We start from the raw sequence: 18,114 nt of genomic DNA, 5'->3' as shown, positions 1-18,114 counted from the left end.
ACTGCAATTCCCAGTACCATGTGAGTTTTGCTCGAGAACTGCTGCCATGAGTTTAGTGCTTTCCAAAAAGAGTCGTTTCAAGCCACCTGTCCTATAAAAATAAAATATTAGAATTCCCCCAAACTAATAGTAAGATTTTAAGAGAGTTTTTTCCCCTCAAGAACATAGAATTTATTGTTTCTTTATTGAAGATTCTTATGTGAGTGCTTCTTATTTCCTGATGAGATTTCTACTTTGGCAGGAAAATGCATGTTCTTCATAATCTCACTCCTACTGTCCTTTCCTTGTTAATCACTCCCCTACTATACATCATCTTCCAGCCATAGCAATAATGTCTTCTCTGTGTTCTGGACCCATATGCTCTCTCATATAATAGGGCTTTTATGTATGCTGCCCCATTTGTCAGAAATGCTCCATCATTTTGTTCTATTAGGCAAACTCCTACTCTGCAAAATCTCTGCTGAGGGCCCTCTTCCCTCTGTGCCCTTACATACTTGCCAAGACCTTCTAGTAGAGCCCTTACCAATTTATACCATAAGGCACAGTCTTATATTGCCCATCTAATCTAACTGGGCATGAGTCTTTATTTTTTATTATTTTTTTTGGGGGGGGGGCATGAGTCTTTAAAGGCACAGTATATCACTGATTTTGTATCACCAGCAATTTCGGCTGAGTCAAATAAATTAAAAGTCTAAACTTTGAAGAGCAAATGTAGGTAGTTCCAAAAGCAAGAGACTTTAAGAGGGAAAATGGCTCAAGAATGATAGAAGGCTCTCCTGATGAAATCGTGAGGATACACTAACATATGACCTAACTAAGGGAAAAAAAAATCTATTTGAAGAGGCTTATGTAGTTGTACAGTCTGTTCTCCAGTGAGTAAGATATCAGTGGGAATGTACATAAAAAGGAAATGTAGCTAGGTGCAGAGAAAGGATAGGAGTAACTCAGGAGGAAGGTGATTCATTCCAGGGCACTAAGCCATCCTTAGAGCTTCATTCTACTATCGGAAAGCAGGGTCCTTTCATGGGGAAGCAGGATGGGGAAGAAAGATCACAGTGTCCACCAGACCACAAAAGATGTGCCTGGGGACAGTTTTCTATCCTATTTGGATGATTGAAGTGTGAAAGTAAATCAATCAGATGGATAAAATGTCCTAGTTTCATGACTTCATGGTGATATTAACAAGGGTCCTGACAGCATCTGCAATATAGGTTATACTTTAGCTCACACAGAGAAAAAGATTGGCAAAGAATAGACCAGTTATTAGAGCCACAACCAAATAAGTTAGTAGAAGTTCATCTCTAGTGGGATAGAAGAGTGTGTATCAGTCTGGGGAGGTCAGTTATTGGGCAAGGAAATTATAGTGTGGGATATTAAGACTAGGTGGCTGTTGGGTTTTTACAGATACAGGAGAGGAGAGTAGAAAATAGTAGGAAAATTATCCACTAAAAGATTAGTGATCTTAGTGATCTCCAAACAAAAGATTCCAAGCTTGAACTGTGAGATGTATTCTCTCCCAGAAGGAAGTGGTGATTCTAATATTTATTGGTTATTTCACCTAGGTCCTCTAGCAGAGGGATGTTAGGAGAGATGAAAATATATAGGGCCAACAGTGCAACATGGCTACATAGGCTACTCAACCCTATCTTTAGGAATAAGAACAAACAAACAGAAATGTATTATCTAGAATAAGATATATAACCAATACTCTATTTGTGAACTGTCAAGTGCACACCAAAAATGTCATGTTATGTTCTTAGCATAAACTTTAAGATAGAAAAAGACACACAAACATATCAAATGGAGATCAATAGTCAGGATTCAAGATAATCTCAAACTATGCTGTATAAATGCAAGACTATATTTAACCAGAAAAAGAAAAACACGAATGATTATAGCACTACTTAAATGTAGATGAGGGGCTAAATTTGTGAATCTGAAGAATTTGTGGATTTGGAACTAGTACTGATAATTTGAAGTTTGAGAATTTATACTCTGTATAAATAAAGACTTTTCCCTTTTTTCCAGTAGTAGAGACACCCAAACAAAATTAGAACGCTCTGCCTGTGTAACATGTACACTGTTACAAAACATGCTTATTAGGGAAACACTTTGTACAATACATTAATAGGTAAGAAAGAGACTGGAATTTTCAAATCAGTGATACCTACAACTGTGTTATTACAAACAATAATGTTATGAACATTAGGATCCATGAGTGGGACTATCTCAGGGGCCATACCTAGAAGATATCCTCACCATCAGGAGCAGATATGCTCAGCAGCAGTATATAAGTTTAGTTTGTTCTTTTCCAATTCTTATAAATGCTATGTCTTTTCCTTGTCTTATTCTATTCTTCATAGTGAATGGAAGCAGTAAGCATGGCCATTTTTGTATCCTTTCTTGTCTTAAGGGGAATGCCTCTAATATTTCTTCATTAAAAATTGTGCCAGTAAGAATTCCATTACAGGAAATGAAACCACTCCAACTATTTTAAACATAAAATTAGTTAATATAGAGTGTTTGATACTGATAAAATATTTTAAAATGCTGGGATAATGGAGTCTTGACTATTTATGAAAGAAAATGTATACATATACTGACTTGGCTTTCTAAAACATCCAGGAATGTACTTGCACCTTCCAGATCTCATATGTTTATCAAAGTGGAAGGACTTAATTCATTTTCAGAACCCTATCTGTGAAGGAGCAGCTTTGTGCTTTCAAGTTTCTGCATAGACTCACTAGAAAGTATGCTGAGAGCCAGTGCTGTGTCCTCTCCAACCATAATTCTCTTCCATGGACACTTCCTTGCACTCTCAAACATCCTTGTTTACCCTGCCTCACTCCCTTGAAAGGGAGACCTTAGTGCACCAATCACTGTACACATCTCTGGGTAACATCTTGTCCTCTTCCAGGTCAATCATTATCCCGCCTTACTGTCCTATAACCTAAGGACTTAATGGCTAAACCCCATCAACACTCCTTTTATTCATGCTGTGAAAAAGGGAGAAGGACATTGTTTCATTTTTATAAATACATGCTTAAGAAAGCAAAGCTGAAAATAAGAGTAGTTGCTAGGGTCCTAGTTTCTGCAATTAATCAAGAGAGTGTGATTGAAGTTTAAAATGTGTTTTCCTCCCACCTATTTCATGGGAGCATCTTAGCTGGATGAGTTCTTTATTTGTGTGGAGGGTTAAGGTGGAGGAGGCAAATCTTTATTTCCACAGGGCCTGAGCCCCTCATGGACTTGTCTATACGAACTTGCTGAAGTCTTCCATGAATTTTTACCACTGGATGTGACATTAGAATGAGGTACCTCACAGGATTATATCGGATTCTAATGCATTCATCCTAACTCACATTGCCAGAAGCAGCACTAGCTTCCCACACTTGTCAGGATACACAAGCCCAGCTCACAGAATATTTTGGGGCTATTGGATCAATGGCATGAGGAAAACAAAATGGCAGTCTCAATGGAAACATTATTATATCCTGTGATGAAACATCTCTCTCTCTGAGGCCCTAGACTTCTGATAGAGTGGAGTCTAAATTCATGATGATGGATAACAAGTATTTTGCAAATGGGTCTTAGGTATAAGAGTGAAAGATGCTATTGCTTCTTTTACCACTGGCTCTCCAACCCAATCTTCCAGCTATGGAGGAGACAGCATTATTTCTCCACTGATCTTTCAGTGCATTCATTACACCCCACAGGATGATAGCCCACACTGTCAGGGTATTTTCTCCCAGTTTATGCTGTACCTGAATTGTCACAAGTCAACTGCATCTCATAACTGGGTACAGAGCATGAGTGAATGCCATGGCATGAGTGTATTGGTTTGTGTATGTTGCCATTAAAAAAAAAAAGGAAAGAGAGAAAACTTTCATGAGAAAGAGTGTAGTATGGAATACTATAAAAGAGAACAAGGCATTTAATAAGTTTACAGTGATAGTCCTGGAAGAAATATAGCAGGCATGGAAGTCGAATCCATTTTGAAAGTAAGTATAGGGACCTCCACTGTAATGGAAACAGGCCCATGGAGTCAAGTAGCTGGCGGCCCTCAAGGCTATAATGCCTTATCTGGAGCTTGGCATCTGTCTCTGCTCTGCTACAGTGTTGGCTATCAGTTCAGCTTTGTGGATTATAAATCTGTATTATTGAGTATACGTATATTGAATATAAATTACATTCAAATTTATAAAATTATGAGATTCCTTTGGTTATCTTTTTTTCCTTTTCTTCCCTTTATTTACTTCTAATAAAACTGCATTAGGTTCAGAGAATGTATGGTACCAGTTACTTTATTTGCTATCTGTTAATACCTGCTTTATGAGTCAGTCACAACTTTTATAAATGCTTTACAGTACACTTGAGAAACGTGGAGAAACCTATCTGGAGTCTATTTTAAGTAAACATGGATATATATTCTCTTAAATCAGGCTATATACACGTGTTGTTTTTAACTTTTAAAAAGTAAATACAGGGACGTTTGAGTGGCTCAGTGGTTGAGCGTCTGCCTTTGGCTCAGGTCATGATCCCAGGGTCCTAGGATCGAGGAGCCCACATTGGGCTCCCCACAGGGAGCCTACTTCTCCCTCTGCCTACATATCTGCCTCTCTCTGTCTGTCTGTCGTGAATAAATAAATAAAATCTTAAAAATAAATAAATTAAAAGTAAATACTCCATGAACATTTACCTATACAAACTCTAACACATATTACTAAAAATAAACTTTTTAAACTTTATCTCAGAACCTGTCCACAGAAGTTGTCTAAGTCCCCAAATCCTCATGAAGACACACCACTTAGGGACCCCTGGGTATCAAGTACCAAAAGGAGGCTTCTGTGGGCTCATGAATGTGTAAAAACTCAGGAGGCCTTGTAACTGCCCACGTAAGTTGTGTTTCTTCCTCTACCTCATTCTCCAGGGAACCTGAAAGTACAACTTTCCCAGAGAAAGATCTTTCCTTCTCACCAAAAAGCATCAGGAAGAATTGGAAGGAGAGAGGTCCATGCTACCCCAGGTATGGAGGAGGCTCAACTGCAAGAGAGAACAAACATGAGGGGCTGGCTTTTGAAGGGGGGCGACAAGGCTGTGTTCCAGAGTCTGCTGGGCAGGGGGTGGGGGTGGGGAAGAAAGGAAAAAGACGGGGATACCGTTTACAGAATGAGAAGAACTGGAGGTTCCTTCCTCTCAGGCTCTGTCTTGTGTCTGCATGGAGCCTCTCTGAGGGAGAGAAATAGATTCCAGCTCTGCTGAGAAGTCTGCACAATTTAACAACTTGACTAACACCCCGGCTAGGAACCAAGTCACTGAATTTTGTGACATTTCACCTAGACTGCATAAAAAATAAGCCCTTGGGCTCCTGCTGCCCAGCCTTCTTCTGGGAAGAAGGCCACTGTCTGATGTGGAGGACCTCGGGGCACACCCTCATTGCCTCAGAGGGCCCTGGGTCTGACAGAGGCTGATCTTTCCAAGCTTTAACGCAGCATATCACAGCGACTTTCTCACCTTCGTCTTTGCACCAGGCTTTCCTGACAGTGCTCTGGATTGGATGTTTGCTCAGAAGCCATTTTTTAATTTTAGCCTTGTTTGGCATCTGGAGAGCTGGGAGGCTTCCAAGCCAGCCAGTCACGATTTCATTTCGTTGAAAGTCCTTCCTTGACGTATTCCCGTCCTCTTGCATTTTATAACGAGCAGCAGGAGCAGCCAGGTAACACTTGCCACACCTGGTGGGAAACCTCCTCTGCTGGATCACCCAGTATGGCAGGTGGACCTCCTGCCTTCCACGGGCCTGCAGGTAACAGCATTGCCCTCATATTTCCAAAATCACTGCCCACACCTCATCATTTCCAATCAGAGCCCCATTCGTGGTATATGGGGGGGAGGACTGAGTCTCCACATCCTCAAAGTAAATCTCCAGTACTACCTCTCAGCCAGCATGTCCATTGTGTCCATCCTTAATTAAGTACCAGCATTTCTGGTACTAATGGTAGTACAGGAAGAGGAAATGGGGGGTTGGGGCAGGAATCATGGTGGGTGATGGGGCAGCAGCGCAGGTAGACAGGTGATAAATGGAGAAAAAGAATAATTAAAACCCCTTATGCTTGGCATACTGTTTATGAGGGCCAGTGCAGAACCTAGAATAAAGACATGATTTTAATCATCAAGATCCTGTTTTCTGTCTCAGCTCCAGATCTGGCATTACCTAACTGCATGACTTTGAGAGCATCAGTTTGCTTCTTGGGATCTCCATTTCTCTTCTGAGGAATGAGGATCTACAATTTCCCTTTGGTTCTCAAATCCTGAGCTTGGGTTGCTTTTGCAAAGCATAAGCTCCTTACCCTCCACGTCTGAGGATGAGCATCAGGCAGTGTGTCCTGGGTGAGCTGTGCCATCTCTGGGTCGATGCTTGCATGTCACAACTGTGCCCTCTGTGGTCCTCTTCAAGGAGACATGAAGGAGAGCTGTGCCATCTCTGGGTCGATGCTTGCATGTCACAACTGTGCCCTCTGTGGTCCTCTTCAAGGAGACATGACCTGCTGGAGCGGTCGCTGTGTTTGCCCTGTGTGTTAGTTCTTCCCTCAGTAGAGGTGTTCAAACGGAGACATAGTGACTTTGTTCTCTGTCACCAGGATCACATCTACCTCCTCACTGTCCTCTGCTAATTGATAACAGATTGCTTAGTATTAAGCCTGGCTTCTAACACTTAGAAGACAAAAGGGAGTTGTGTCTCACACCTTGTGTCACACAGCCTGCTGGAATCTAATATCATTGAATATTTTCTGAAGGAGTACAAAAAGACAATGGGTGTTTAAGGCCATATTATCAGTGCTATGTTTATCTATGCAGAGTAAGAAACACTGAAGTTGTTCTGAACCAATGAATGCCATCCTGGAAAACCATAACGAAAGGAGTCCAGGCAGCAAATTGTATTATCTCAGAGATGGAAAGAAGAAAAATAGAGATTTTAAATAAGTTACTTTTAAAGAAAACAATCAAGTATTAAGTAAGCATGCAAGGGATCGTCTCTGAACTCCTGAAAGCACTTCTTAGTTCTAATTCAGTTGGCATTTATGTCAAATTTATTTATATCATTGGCTTTCTCCTGAAGTATCATTTTTTTTTTAAATTTTTATTTATTTATGATAGTCACAGAGAGAGAGAGGCAGAGACACAGGCAGAGGGAGAAGCAGGCTCCATGCACCGGGAGCCCGATGTGGGATTTGATCCCAGGTCTCCAGGATCGCGCCCTGGGCCAAAGGCAGGCGCCAAACCGCTGCGCCACCCAGGGATCCCCTCTCCTGAAGTATCATATTTATCCAAATACATTATACACTTCTTAAGGACATAAATTTATTGTAGGCACTCAATCTATATGTATTTCTTCAATGATTAGTAGTAATTCTAGTTTGTGAAGCACCATATGATATGTAGTGTGCAGATCAAAAATAAATGTCAAGAAGCTTACAGCCAGTTGAGGGACGGTGTCATATTAACAGATGAGGTTAGGAGTTACATTAGTTCCTCTGCTGAACGGGGTCCCTGGATGGATTACTGGCTTCTTGCTCTGTGGTTTCATCACCTGTACTAAAAAAGGCTTACAGTACCTGGCTCAGCTGGGAACAGGACACGTGGTGCCCCTTCCTTGGTGGTCAGCAAATACAGGATTCCATCTGGCCTCTCCTGAAAACACAAGAATTGCGTGTTAAACAGGCATTAACTTAACATATCTGTGCCTGATAATATTATGAAAACTATGAATGTCAACTCACTGAATCCTCACAATCAACCTCTGAAGAAAGCTGTATCACCACCCTATTTTGTAGATGAGGATGTTGAGGCCCAGGGATGTAACCAACAAGCTGCAGAGCTGGGACTCTAATAGAGCCAGTCAACAATAGAGATACTGGGTTCTCATCACTCAGTTGATTTACAAAGCCAGGCATTTGAGAGAGGATGGTTTCTAGTGTTGTCTGTCTTTCAAAATGTAAGTAAAAATTGAAAACTAATGCTTTCACTTTTCAGTTCTGTTGAGATTGAACATAGTTTACTTTTACTTTTTCATTGCACTTCTTTTGAAAATCTCTCATTTCTTTTCCTGTTAATTTAATCATCCATTGTTGATTTGCTGTAATATTTATTCTTCACTTATTAAAAATAATAAATTTTGGTTGTTATAATTTGCAAACATGTGCTTCCATTCAGTCAACAAGTACTTATCAAGACTTTATCATGGGTGAAGTCATGTGCTAAGCACTCAAGACATCAGGAAGAAGCATCTTTTGCCCTCTGAGAGATTAAAGTCTACCTAAAAGCACAGATATTTAAACAAATACAAATACACATGTCAAAAAAGAAAAGAAAAGAAAAGAAAAACAAATACACATGTCAAGGAGATATCAGTTTGATCCTTTGAATCTTCATTTCTTCATTTACTAGCTGTGAGACATTGGCCAAATACTTAACATCTATGTCCTTCAAATTCCTTAATTATAAAATCAAGGTAACAATCCTATGTACCTTATGGGATTATATAGTGAACTGACTGAGTAATCCATGGAAAGTACCTAGCAAAAAGTAAGTTGTAATAAGTTCTGTCTTTGGTTCAGGTCATGATCTCAGGGTCCTGGGATCAAGGTCCCACTTTGGGCTCCCTGCTCAGCTAGGACTCTGCTTCTCTCTCTCTCCCTCTGCCCCTCCCCCCACTCGTGCTACCTCTCTCTCTCTCAAATAAATAACTAAAATCTTTAAAAAAAAAAAAAAAGCACAGACAACAAGGTCCATAAATGAGGTATAAATAAATATAAGAATAAAGAGTCTAGCAGACTCATTATGATCCCAGGAGTGTTAGGGTTAATGGGTTGAGGAAGACTTTTATCCATGAGAAAGTCATGTGAAGAAGGAAATTCTTTGTTGAGCAAGAAGGGCAAGGATGAGAAATAGTAATTTCAGTAAGTTACCTGGAACATGGCCCACTTAAAAAAGAAGGAGGATAGGGCAAATCAGCAAAATGCATTGTGATAATAGACTGAGAAACAGAAAGATATACACATTGCATATTTTTACTTATTCTGTATTTGAATTTATTCTGCAAACTGAAATACCTCTGAGGAGCAGAGTTTTCTGTTGGTGATTCTATAAATGTGGGTTCAAACCTGTCACATTTTTTAATAAGCTTTTATAATGCTGTCTATTTTAAGAGAGAGTGACAGAGGTATAGCTTCATAGAGGTCAACACCTGAAGTCATTAAGCAGATTATTAAACTGTGTCACTAGCTGTGAAAACAAGAAGACAGACAAACAGTGTCAATGTCACCACCTGGTATAACTCACACCTGCTCTAATGAGGGCTGGAGAAGGAAGAGACGAATGCTTCCAGTCAAGGCCATAAGCTCTCAAGGATTTGGTTCATTTCATTGTTACTTTGTTGGTAAAAGCAACACTATCCTTTGAACCTCTCACAATATTGGGTGTTAGGATTTGTCTTTGATTCCATTATGCCCTTTTTCAGGAAAGACTCAGAAATATAAGTGATTCGTCCAAGGCCACACAGCTAGTAAGTGATGGAACTGGGACTCTAGTTTCATCATCTTTTCCACACACAGTGCTTGAGTGTGCACACCTGTGTGAACACACACACACACACACACATACACACAATAAGAATGGATAAACGAATACAAAAATAAATCTTTGGAGGTCAGTAACTTCACAGGGCAATGCACTAGAAACGCTGTCAATTCTTATTCCAGAAATCAAGGCAGGGATTGTGCTAATTCCCATTCCCTACATTTCTTCCATGCCTCTCCATCTTCAACTGCTTACTCTATACACTGATTTTATTTTAACCCAATTGTCACCCTTAATATTGCCTGCAACAGAGTGACAAACACTTGAGTTTTCTAAATTTCTTCAGAACATAACTCTGAAACATAGGAAAGTTGCAATTTTCTTATGAATGATAAGAATCACAAGTTATCATGTACACAACTTGGTCATTAGATTTTATTGGATGTATTGAAGTAGAATTGACCTACAGTAAAAAGGATTGATTTTGAATGTACAATCTGATGAAGTTTCCAAATGCATGGAGTTGTTTGACCCTCAGCACAGGACACCAAACATTTCCTCCATCTCCACATCTCCTTCACTGCCCTTTGTGGCCCATCCCAGAAACCAGTTCCACTTCCTATCGATAGAATTTCACCTCTTCTAGAATAATGTATAAATGGAACTATAGAGTCAGTAGTCTTTCGTGTCTGATCAAGCAGTAACACTTGAATATTTATCAAGGTTAGAGTCCAGATAAATGTGAAATCCGGAGGGCTTACTTGACAGAACCCATAGCTTACTTTAGCACTACCAGGAAGCAATTCAATTCTGCTTTTGTTGGAGAAATTGTAGGAAAATTATATTACATAAATACCTACAAGACTCTCTCAATTCTCTTACATACTGATGTGTTATCAATTATTATTTAAGGGATGCCTGGGTGGCTCAGTGGTTGAGTGTCTGTCTTTGGCCCAGGGCATGATCCTGGGGTCCTGGGATTGAGTCCCACATTGGGGTCCCTGCAGGGAGCCTGCTTCTCCCTCTGCCTGTGTCTCTGCCTCTCTCTGTGTGTCTCTCATGAATAAATAAATAAAATCTTTAAAAAAATGTATTATTTAAAATGTGCTTCTTTGTTTACCAGGTATTTGGTTTTATATGCTATTTGAGTTTCATTTGTGGTTCTTATTTTTTTTTAAGATTTTATTTATTTATTTAAAAAAGGGAGAAAGAGAGAGCACAAGCAGGGGAAGAGGCAGAGACAGAGGAAGAAGCAGACTCCCTGCTGAGCAGAGAGCCCGATGCAAGGCTTGATCCCAGGACCCTGGGGTCATGAGCTGAGCTGAAGGCAGACCCTTCACTCACTGAGCTACCCAGGTCCCCCTTATTCTTTATTCATAATTGAACCAACATCTATTTTGCCACATAGTGCCTTGGACTGTGATCATGACCATTAAGATACTCCTTCTGTCAGAGGATGTAGAAACCAGAGGAGGTCATCTGAAGAAAGAAATGGGGAGGGAACAGATTCAAAGAAAGGGTGGACTTTTTTGGTGCCTAAACCCATTCCTTTTACAACTGCTGCCCCCTCCCCTGAAGTTGCTCTATCCATGAGTCCTCACCACAAGACCTGAATTTCTGATCCCAGATCTAAGGTACCCTCCCCTCAGACCTGGGGAAAGGAGGCTGAGTTTCAATGTACGATCCAAACAGCAGATCACCAAGAATCAATGAAATAAAACCATTCCACTGTGGCTCTAACTTCAAGGCCTCTTTCTGCTCAAGACCTTGACTTTCTCTCCTTATGTTTCTTAAGCCCTTACTCTATATATACACCACACTAACCCCTAGGAAGTCAAAATAACTACAAGACATCAATCCTATCCTAGCTGGCCTCATGGGAAAAGGAAATATAAGTTACTAACTCTACGATCACATTACATTATAATGACTGTAATAGATACCTGTAGACACACACAACTCAAGTTCTCCTTGGACCTGGTCAGAATGGTCCAGACACAGAACACCTTTGAACTGGGACTTAGAGACAAGGCAGGCAGAAGGCACACCTGAAGGAAAGCAGAAATAAGACAGCTCACTGTGTGTTTAGGGAAACTCATGAGTCAGTCTCTTCACCCTCACAATATTCCTAAAACATTAAGAAGTTAAAAGTTCATTATATTCCCAAGCTAACAAATAAGAGATGATTATTAAATACAATTCAGTGCATGCATGTGAACCAAAAGAAAAGAAAAAAGGTAACCTATTTAATATCATTATTAATCCCTTAATTCTCCCTGGTTCGATGTTCTTGAAGTTTCTCTGACCTCCATTTCATGAAACTGGAAGGCTGTTGAATTAATCAGTACATGTGGGAGGCAGCGGAAATCAAGGCACTTTCTTTACTCCGTTAGCCCTCGTCCTGCTGAGGGGTCTCGCCTGCTCACCTTTTCCTCAGTATTCCCTCTAGCTTTGCCTTCTGGAGCTTTCTCATCCTGCATCCCACAGTTTGCCAGTGACATCATTGCCTCTGCTTTTCTTCTCTAATGAGGTGGAGCCTGTATTTGTGGTTCTGTTCCATCTCCCTAATGTTAACCTCCTGCCGAAGGCAGGGCTCTGATTAAGGACTTTCATGATTAGATTAAAATGTTCCTTCTCACTTACCCCCTAACTATCTTTCTAACACATCATGCTATTAAAATACAGCTGCACTACGCCCCACTCCCCTGTAGCGCAGACCGGAAGCCAAGTCCACATGTGTCCCAGACAGTCTTAATTTTAAGGACACGTTTGTGTTTAAAATATTCCCAAACTAGGTCTAAGATGAACAGGAAAACAACCATTAGCACTTCAAATGATAAATAAGGCAAAACAAGACTCTTAGTGATACCTCATCACCACCATCATAAAGATGTGTGGAGCATTATGAGCATCTTTACACTATGGCAAAGATATGGGTGTCACATGAGGCTCCTGGATTTGAGGAAGTTACAGCCAGGATTGGAAACTAGACATTAAAATATGAGTCCCAGTCATGAAGTATGGCAACAGTTGATGTTAATAGTATAGATATGATTAATTGCTTAATATATTTTAAGAATAAAAATGGTCACAGTCCTCTATAAAAAGAAAAAAAAATCACTTCAGGTTGACATGTAATGCACTAAATTGCTACATCCTTCCCTAAAATCTAGCTTATCAAACACACAGTTGCTAGAGCCTTGAAGTTACTGTCATTCTACTTTGTCAGCTAATAAGTTTTCTTCAGTCCTGCTTGGGGCAGGACAGGAGGGGAAACTAATCTTCATTGAGACCATCCTTCAAAACTGGCATTGTATTAATAGTAACCCAAATGCCCTTTGAAATTCAAGTTAAAGCAACTTAAAACCCACCCCTATTCCCTAAGGAATTCTACCTGCCATCATCCTGGGTAGGAGAGTGGGGTTGGTAAGGTCGGAGGAGAGTGATTTGCGGCTTTATAAGCCTTTCTCACTGCAACCACTTGTGATAGGCTCAGGAACTGGCCTCTCCCATGAGGATGGGACTCAGGAAATCTATTTTTCTTTCAAGATCCTATACTCTGGTGTCTATCCTATGTACTGGAATGGCAGTCAGTGTGATGTTTTGCATTCCGGAACAATGCTGGTGCTTTGTATTAGTATCTAGCAGACTACCTGATTCAAAAACCAACTTGTCGTTGGTTAAGTGACCAATATTTGTAAGTTGTTATCACAATAAATCCTTGTAAAATTCAATGACCACAGGCAAGGTAATCCTCAGCTTTCCAGCCTCATCTACAACCATTTTACCTAGCTCCTACATCAAACAATGAGGGTTCTGCATCCATACACATGCTATATGTATATTGCTCATGTGAACTGGTTCCCCAAAAGTCTTCCGAATTTTCATTGCTTACGCGGATATCGCACTGCTTGATCAGCAATGGCTTCCTGAACCCTGGGTGAGTGCCATTCCTTATCACCTGAGCAGCTCATCAATTGAAAAAAAAAAAAAAAAAAGAAACACAACTATACAATATTAGAACTATCTGTTTGTGAATCTGTCTCCTCCCCTAAATTATAAGCTCTACATGTCATTTCACATTTTTGCAATATGTGGTTATAATATTTCAGGGGGTAATCTTTGGACTACACTATATCCAGACACATTGAAAAGCTCAAAGATTGTGACATTTTGTCTTTTACATGTAATTTGTGTCCCCAAAGCACCTCAGCCAGTTCCAATGGAAAGTAGGTGCTTAATATATATTAGTAGATCTGACTTGAATAATGAGCTATGTTATAAAAGGGCTGTATTATATCAATAATTAAAGTTTTAGTCAAGTCCTATGATAAAGAACAAGGCTTAATTCCCCCTAGAAAGGGCACAAAGCTCTTGATAATGCAAGATTAAAGGCCTATTAATATTTCAGGGAAAGTGTGATGATTAACTTTTGTCCATTATGCCCTCCTATTTTTAATGCTATGTCACTTTAGGACTTAACATATTAACCACATGAAATTCAATTTTTCCATTTATTTGACGTTTTTTCTTGTGTGCTTACTGGATGTAAATAACAGCAAATATGAAGCTCTGAAAGCTCTAAAATAATATAGTTCTAGGGAGAGCATAAAAGATCAACTACAGAGCACCTACGACTCATTGGGCTCCACACTCAATATGGAGTCTGCTTGAGATTCTCTCTCCCTTTCCCCCTCCTGTTCTCTCTTTCTCTCAAATAAATAAGTAAATAAATAAAATCTTTTTTTTAAAGAGTACAGTGATAATTAAATTTTTAACCAAGCATAGGATTGTCTTCACTACTAGTATCTCCCACTCTATAATTTCTACTCATTTTCTTTCCCCAAAAGCTGCCAATTGGCAGACCCCACAATCTAATATACACTTCAAATTAGGTCTCATATCAGTTTGTTGAGGAAAATACTTATTGCTCAAAGGACAAATATATTATTAGGCATTTAATTTTACTTAAATGCCTCCTCAGTTTGATATTCTATCAACAAAAGTATTTGTTAAATTGCAAGGCCCAAAAATTTGTGGGTTTGGGGTCAAGATTTGTTCATACCTTGGTTCTCAGAAATAATTTTACATTTTACTCTATGCTTTCAGTGGAATCTCTCTATATATAATACAGAGCATTCTTGGACAGTAGCCTGTATAAGTTCATTATGCAATTAGAAATTGCATCATTACAAAATGCATTATTTGTAATTTCTAGTGTGGGAAAGCAAATGTTATCAGAAATTGATGACTCTTCAGCAGGGTGCATCTAGGTTTTACCCTTGCACATATTATGGTGGGTTCCTTTGATATATTACCACCATCAGGAGAAAGGAATAGTGCCCAGCCTACTGGCTAAATGCAAATTCAGAGGAAGATTGTACCATTATCTCTTGATATTTCTCTGTGTGTGGCTGAGAGCTAGGTGCTCTGCATCTATCTTCCCAACAAATTGCTTTATATGACTTCATTAATAAATAGCTCCACGTTCACATTCCCATGCGGTTAAAGAGAATCAGCGTTAAAAAAGTCAAGTTAGCAGGGCCAAGATAGAACCACTTGTAGAAGGTACAGAAATATATATATATATATATATATATATATAGTATACTCCTGTATATAGATAGGAGTAGGCATATATGTGAAAAAAATGTTAAACTCATTGAAACATTAATAAACCATTCATGTATGAACAGTGAGCTAAAGAAAATGAAAAAATAGTAGTATTTAAACTATATATTATTTCAGATGACTTATTGCTAGTTTGTTTTTTTTTTTTTTAAGATTTTATTTATTTGAAAGAGAGAGACAGCACAAGCAGAGGGAGAGGGAGAAGCAGACTACCTGCTGAGCAGGGAGCCCAATGCAGGATCAATCCCAGGACCCTTCTAAAGGGTGATGCTAATCCGAATGGAACTTCTCTTGGTTCCCTAGTAACTGATGACATTTCTCTGTGCAAGTAGAATGCCTGCAATTGCATGGAGCTGTGGATCCACCCACCGCTGTGTGGATCATGGAGTATATATTCACATTCTCCGTGCCTCTCCTTCCTCATCTTAAATGGATGAACAATAGGATATATAGGGTCATAGAAAAGATTACATGAGATTATATGTGTAAATACACATTATGACATGTAAATGTAAAAACTGTGCCCTTCCCTGGAGCAGGCCGCTCTGCCCATCAGCCTCCACCCCCAGCCTTGCCCAGCCATTCTGTGCCCTTCCCCCTCACCCACTCAGCTAGAGTCCCCCTTCTGCTGAACCTGTAATGAACCTCCTGACACCACTAACTCAATACTTGCAGGTATGATCCTGAAACAGGAAAAACTGGATAAGTCGAGAGAAAGAGTGAAAATGAAAGTTCAACAAGAGAGAGGAGATGGAAACAAGGCATTTAAGTAAAGGAATCAGGAATGGTTTGGGAAGCAGAAAATCATTTAGGGTTCAATACATATGTACTATGGGATGCTATGTGTGTATTCACACCAAGAGTAGACAGACAATGTCTATTTCCCATATATAAACATAAAACTCCCATAAAAATGAGAGGTACATGCATTTTTTAAATAGATGAATGATTTGTAATTTTTTAAATTTAATTTATTTATTTGAGAAAGACAGAGAACATGAAAGAGACAGAGAGCACAAGCCAGGGGGAAGGGGGGAGGGAGAAGCAGACTCCTGGCTGGGCAGGAAACCTGACTTGGGGCTTGATCCAGGACCCCAGCATCATGACCTGAGCTGGAGGCAGACGCTTAACCCACTGAGCCACCCAGGTGCCCCAATTTATACATTTCCTTTATCTCAGTAATTTATCAGTCTATTCAAAGATATCAACTGGCAGTTAGATTGGAGGTTTGCAAGCTTCTTTAAGATAGTTAGAAAGAACTAAATAGTATTCAAATTGTCATCCTGACAACCTTTACAGAGCAAAATGTATTATGAGGAAAGTATACTAGTTATTAAAAGACAATTCTGAACTAATATTTTTCAGAAGAACTGATTGATACCCAAAATGGCTTATGGTTATTTTGTTTTTTTATTAGAATAATTTTTCCTCGCGTATATTTTCCCAATGTCCTTTTATTCAGAAGACATTAATGTAATTTTATCTGAGGAAGTGTCCTTCAGCACCAGAGTTAGTAAAGAAATGAAAAGTACTATCACAAGCATCATCTTGAATACTTAGGGAAGTTGCTGCTCAGAACGGTATTTGATTTTTTCCAGTGATATGATAATAAAAAGGTCCAAATAACAAAATTTGGTTAGTAAAATAATGTCTGGCCTATGTAGCCAAAACCTAAGTTAAAGTCGATTGGGCTTACCTTAGTAAATGCAGTAAGATCACTGAGCAGTCTTGGAGAAGCCAGGGTGAGGAGGAGCAGGAGGAGGAAGGACATAAGAGGAACAGTCCCAGCATCATGTGGTGCAGGTGCAGCGGGAGGTGCCGAAGTCACTAATGAGACACAAGCCTCCTCGTGTGCAGGACCCCTAACAGGCCTCGGCAGGGGCCTGAGCAATGTGTCCACATGGTCCTCTGGTTTTGACAGTTTATAATCTTGATTACTTTGGGGGGTGGGAAAAACGGTTCTCTTGGTCTGTTTAGGCTACTATAACAAAATACCATGGACTAGTGGCCTAAAAAAAACAGACATTTATTACTTGAAGTTCTGGAGGCTAGGAAGTCCCAGACCAAGGGGCAGGCAGATCTAATTCTTGGTGAAGGCCCTCTTCCCCCTTGCAACAGCAGCCTTCTCATTGTGTTCTCATAGAAAGCAGAAAGAGAGCATGCTCAGGTGTCTCTTCCTCTTTTGATTAAGGGCATTAATTCCATCATGAGAGTCTCACCTTTCTATGCTAATCAAATCCCCGTTGCCTCCCACAGGTTCCACCTTCAGATACCATCCCACTGGGGATTATGGCCACAGCATGAATTTTGACTGGTACAACATTCACTGCATGGTAAAGGGTGTCCAGATTATGTGAGCCTCAGGCCCCACAAACCTGTAATCCGCCCCCCAATCACTAGGATAGAGCTAGGTGAGGGCTTTGTTGAAAAAGTCGGGGGGAAAATGGGTGTGAAAAGAGAGTTATCCAGGTATTTTAAAATATATTTGCTCATTCTGATACTCAGTTGTTCCTGGTTTGACCCATCAAGCAAACTCTGTTTTACCCTCTAGAGACTGCAGGTATTTGGTGCAGGAAAAAAGTACAGACAGTATCTAAGGACTCAAGCAATTCTCCCAGCACAGCCTTTGATTTTTCACTCTGAGTTTATTTGTTCTCCAATCCCAAGCCTCTGGAGGATTAGCTGTGGGAGTGGGGTTGCTTCTGGGCTTTGCCCATTTTTAGTTCCAGATTAATGTTTCCTGTTCATGCAATTTTAGTTACTAGTTACATCTGCTTTCCAGCTTCCAAAATTTTACCCTCTCTGGCTTCTCTCTCTCTCTCTCTCTCTTTTGCAGATTTACGCTTTTGCAAATTCCCAACAAAAATGCTAACTGGATTTTCGGAGGGAGCTAAGCAAGCATTCAGA

At 39.9% G+C, this 18,114-nt stretch overlaps 1 protein-coding gene across 2 annotated transcripts in view; it reads right to left on the bottom strand.

Moving 5' to 3' along the window:
* LIG4 (DNA ligase 4) overlaps positions 1-18,114 on the bottom strand; it is a 132,998-nt gene that overhangs the window by 59,251 nt on the left and 55,633 nt on the right. For both annotated transcript variants that reach the window (XR_005984082.1, XR_005984081.1), the window contains exon 2: positions 7,614-7,689. The gene's annotated coding sequence lies outside the window, so the exon portion shown is untranslated. The remainder of the gene's footprint in view (positions 1-7,613; positions 7,690-18,114) is intronic.

This window comes from Vulpes lagopus, chromosome 16 (assembly GCF_018345385.1).
Source record: "Vulpes lagopus strain Blue_001 chromosome 16, ASM1834538v1, whole genome shotgun sequence".
Classification (NCBI taxonomy): domain Eukaryota; kingdom Metazoa; phylum Chordata; class Mammalia; order Carnivora; family Canidae; genus Vulpes; species Vulpes lagopus.
Note: the sequence above shows the minus strand (reverse complement) of the source record. Positions and strands in the feature narration are given on the sequence as shown.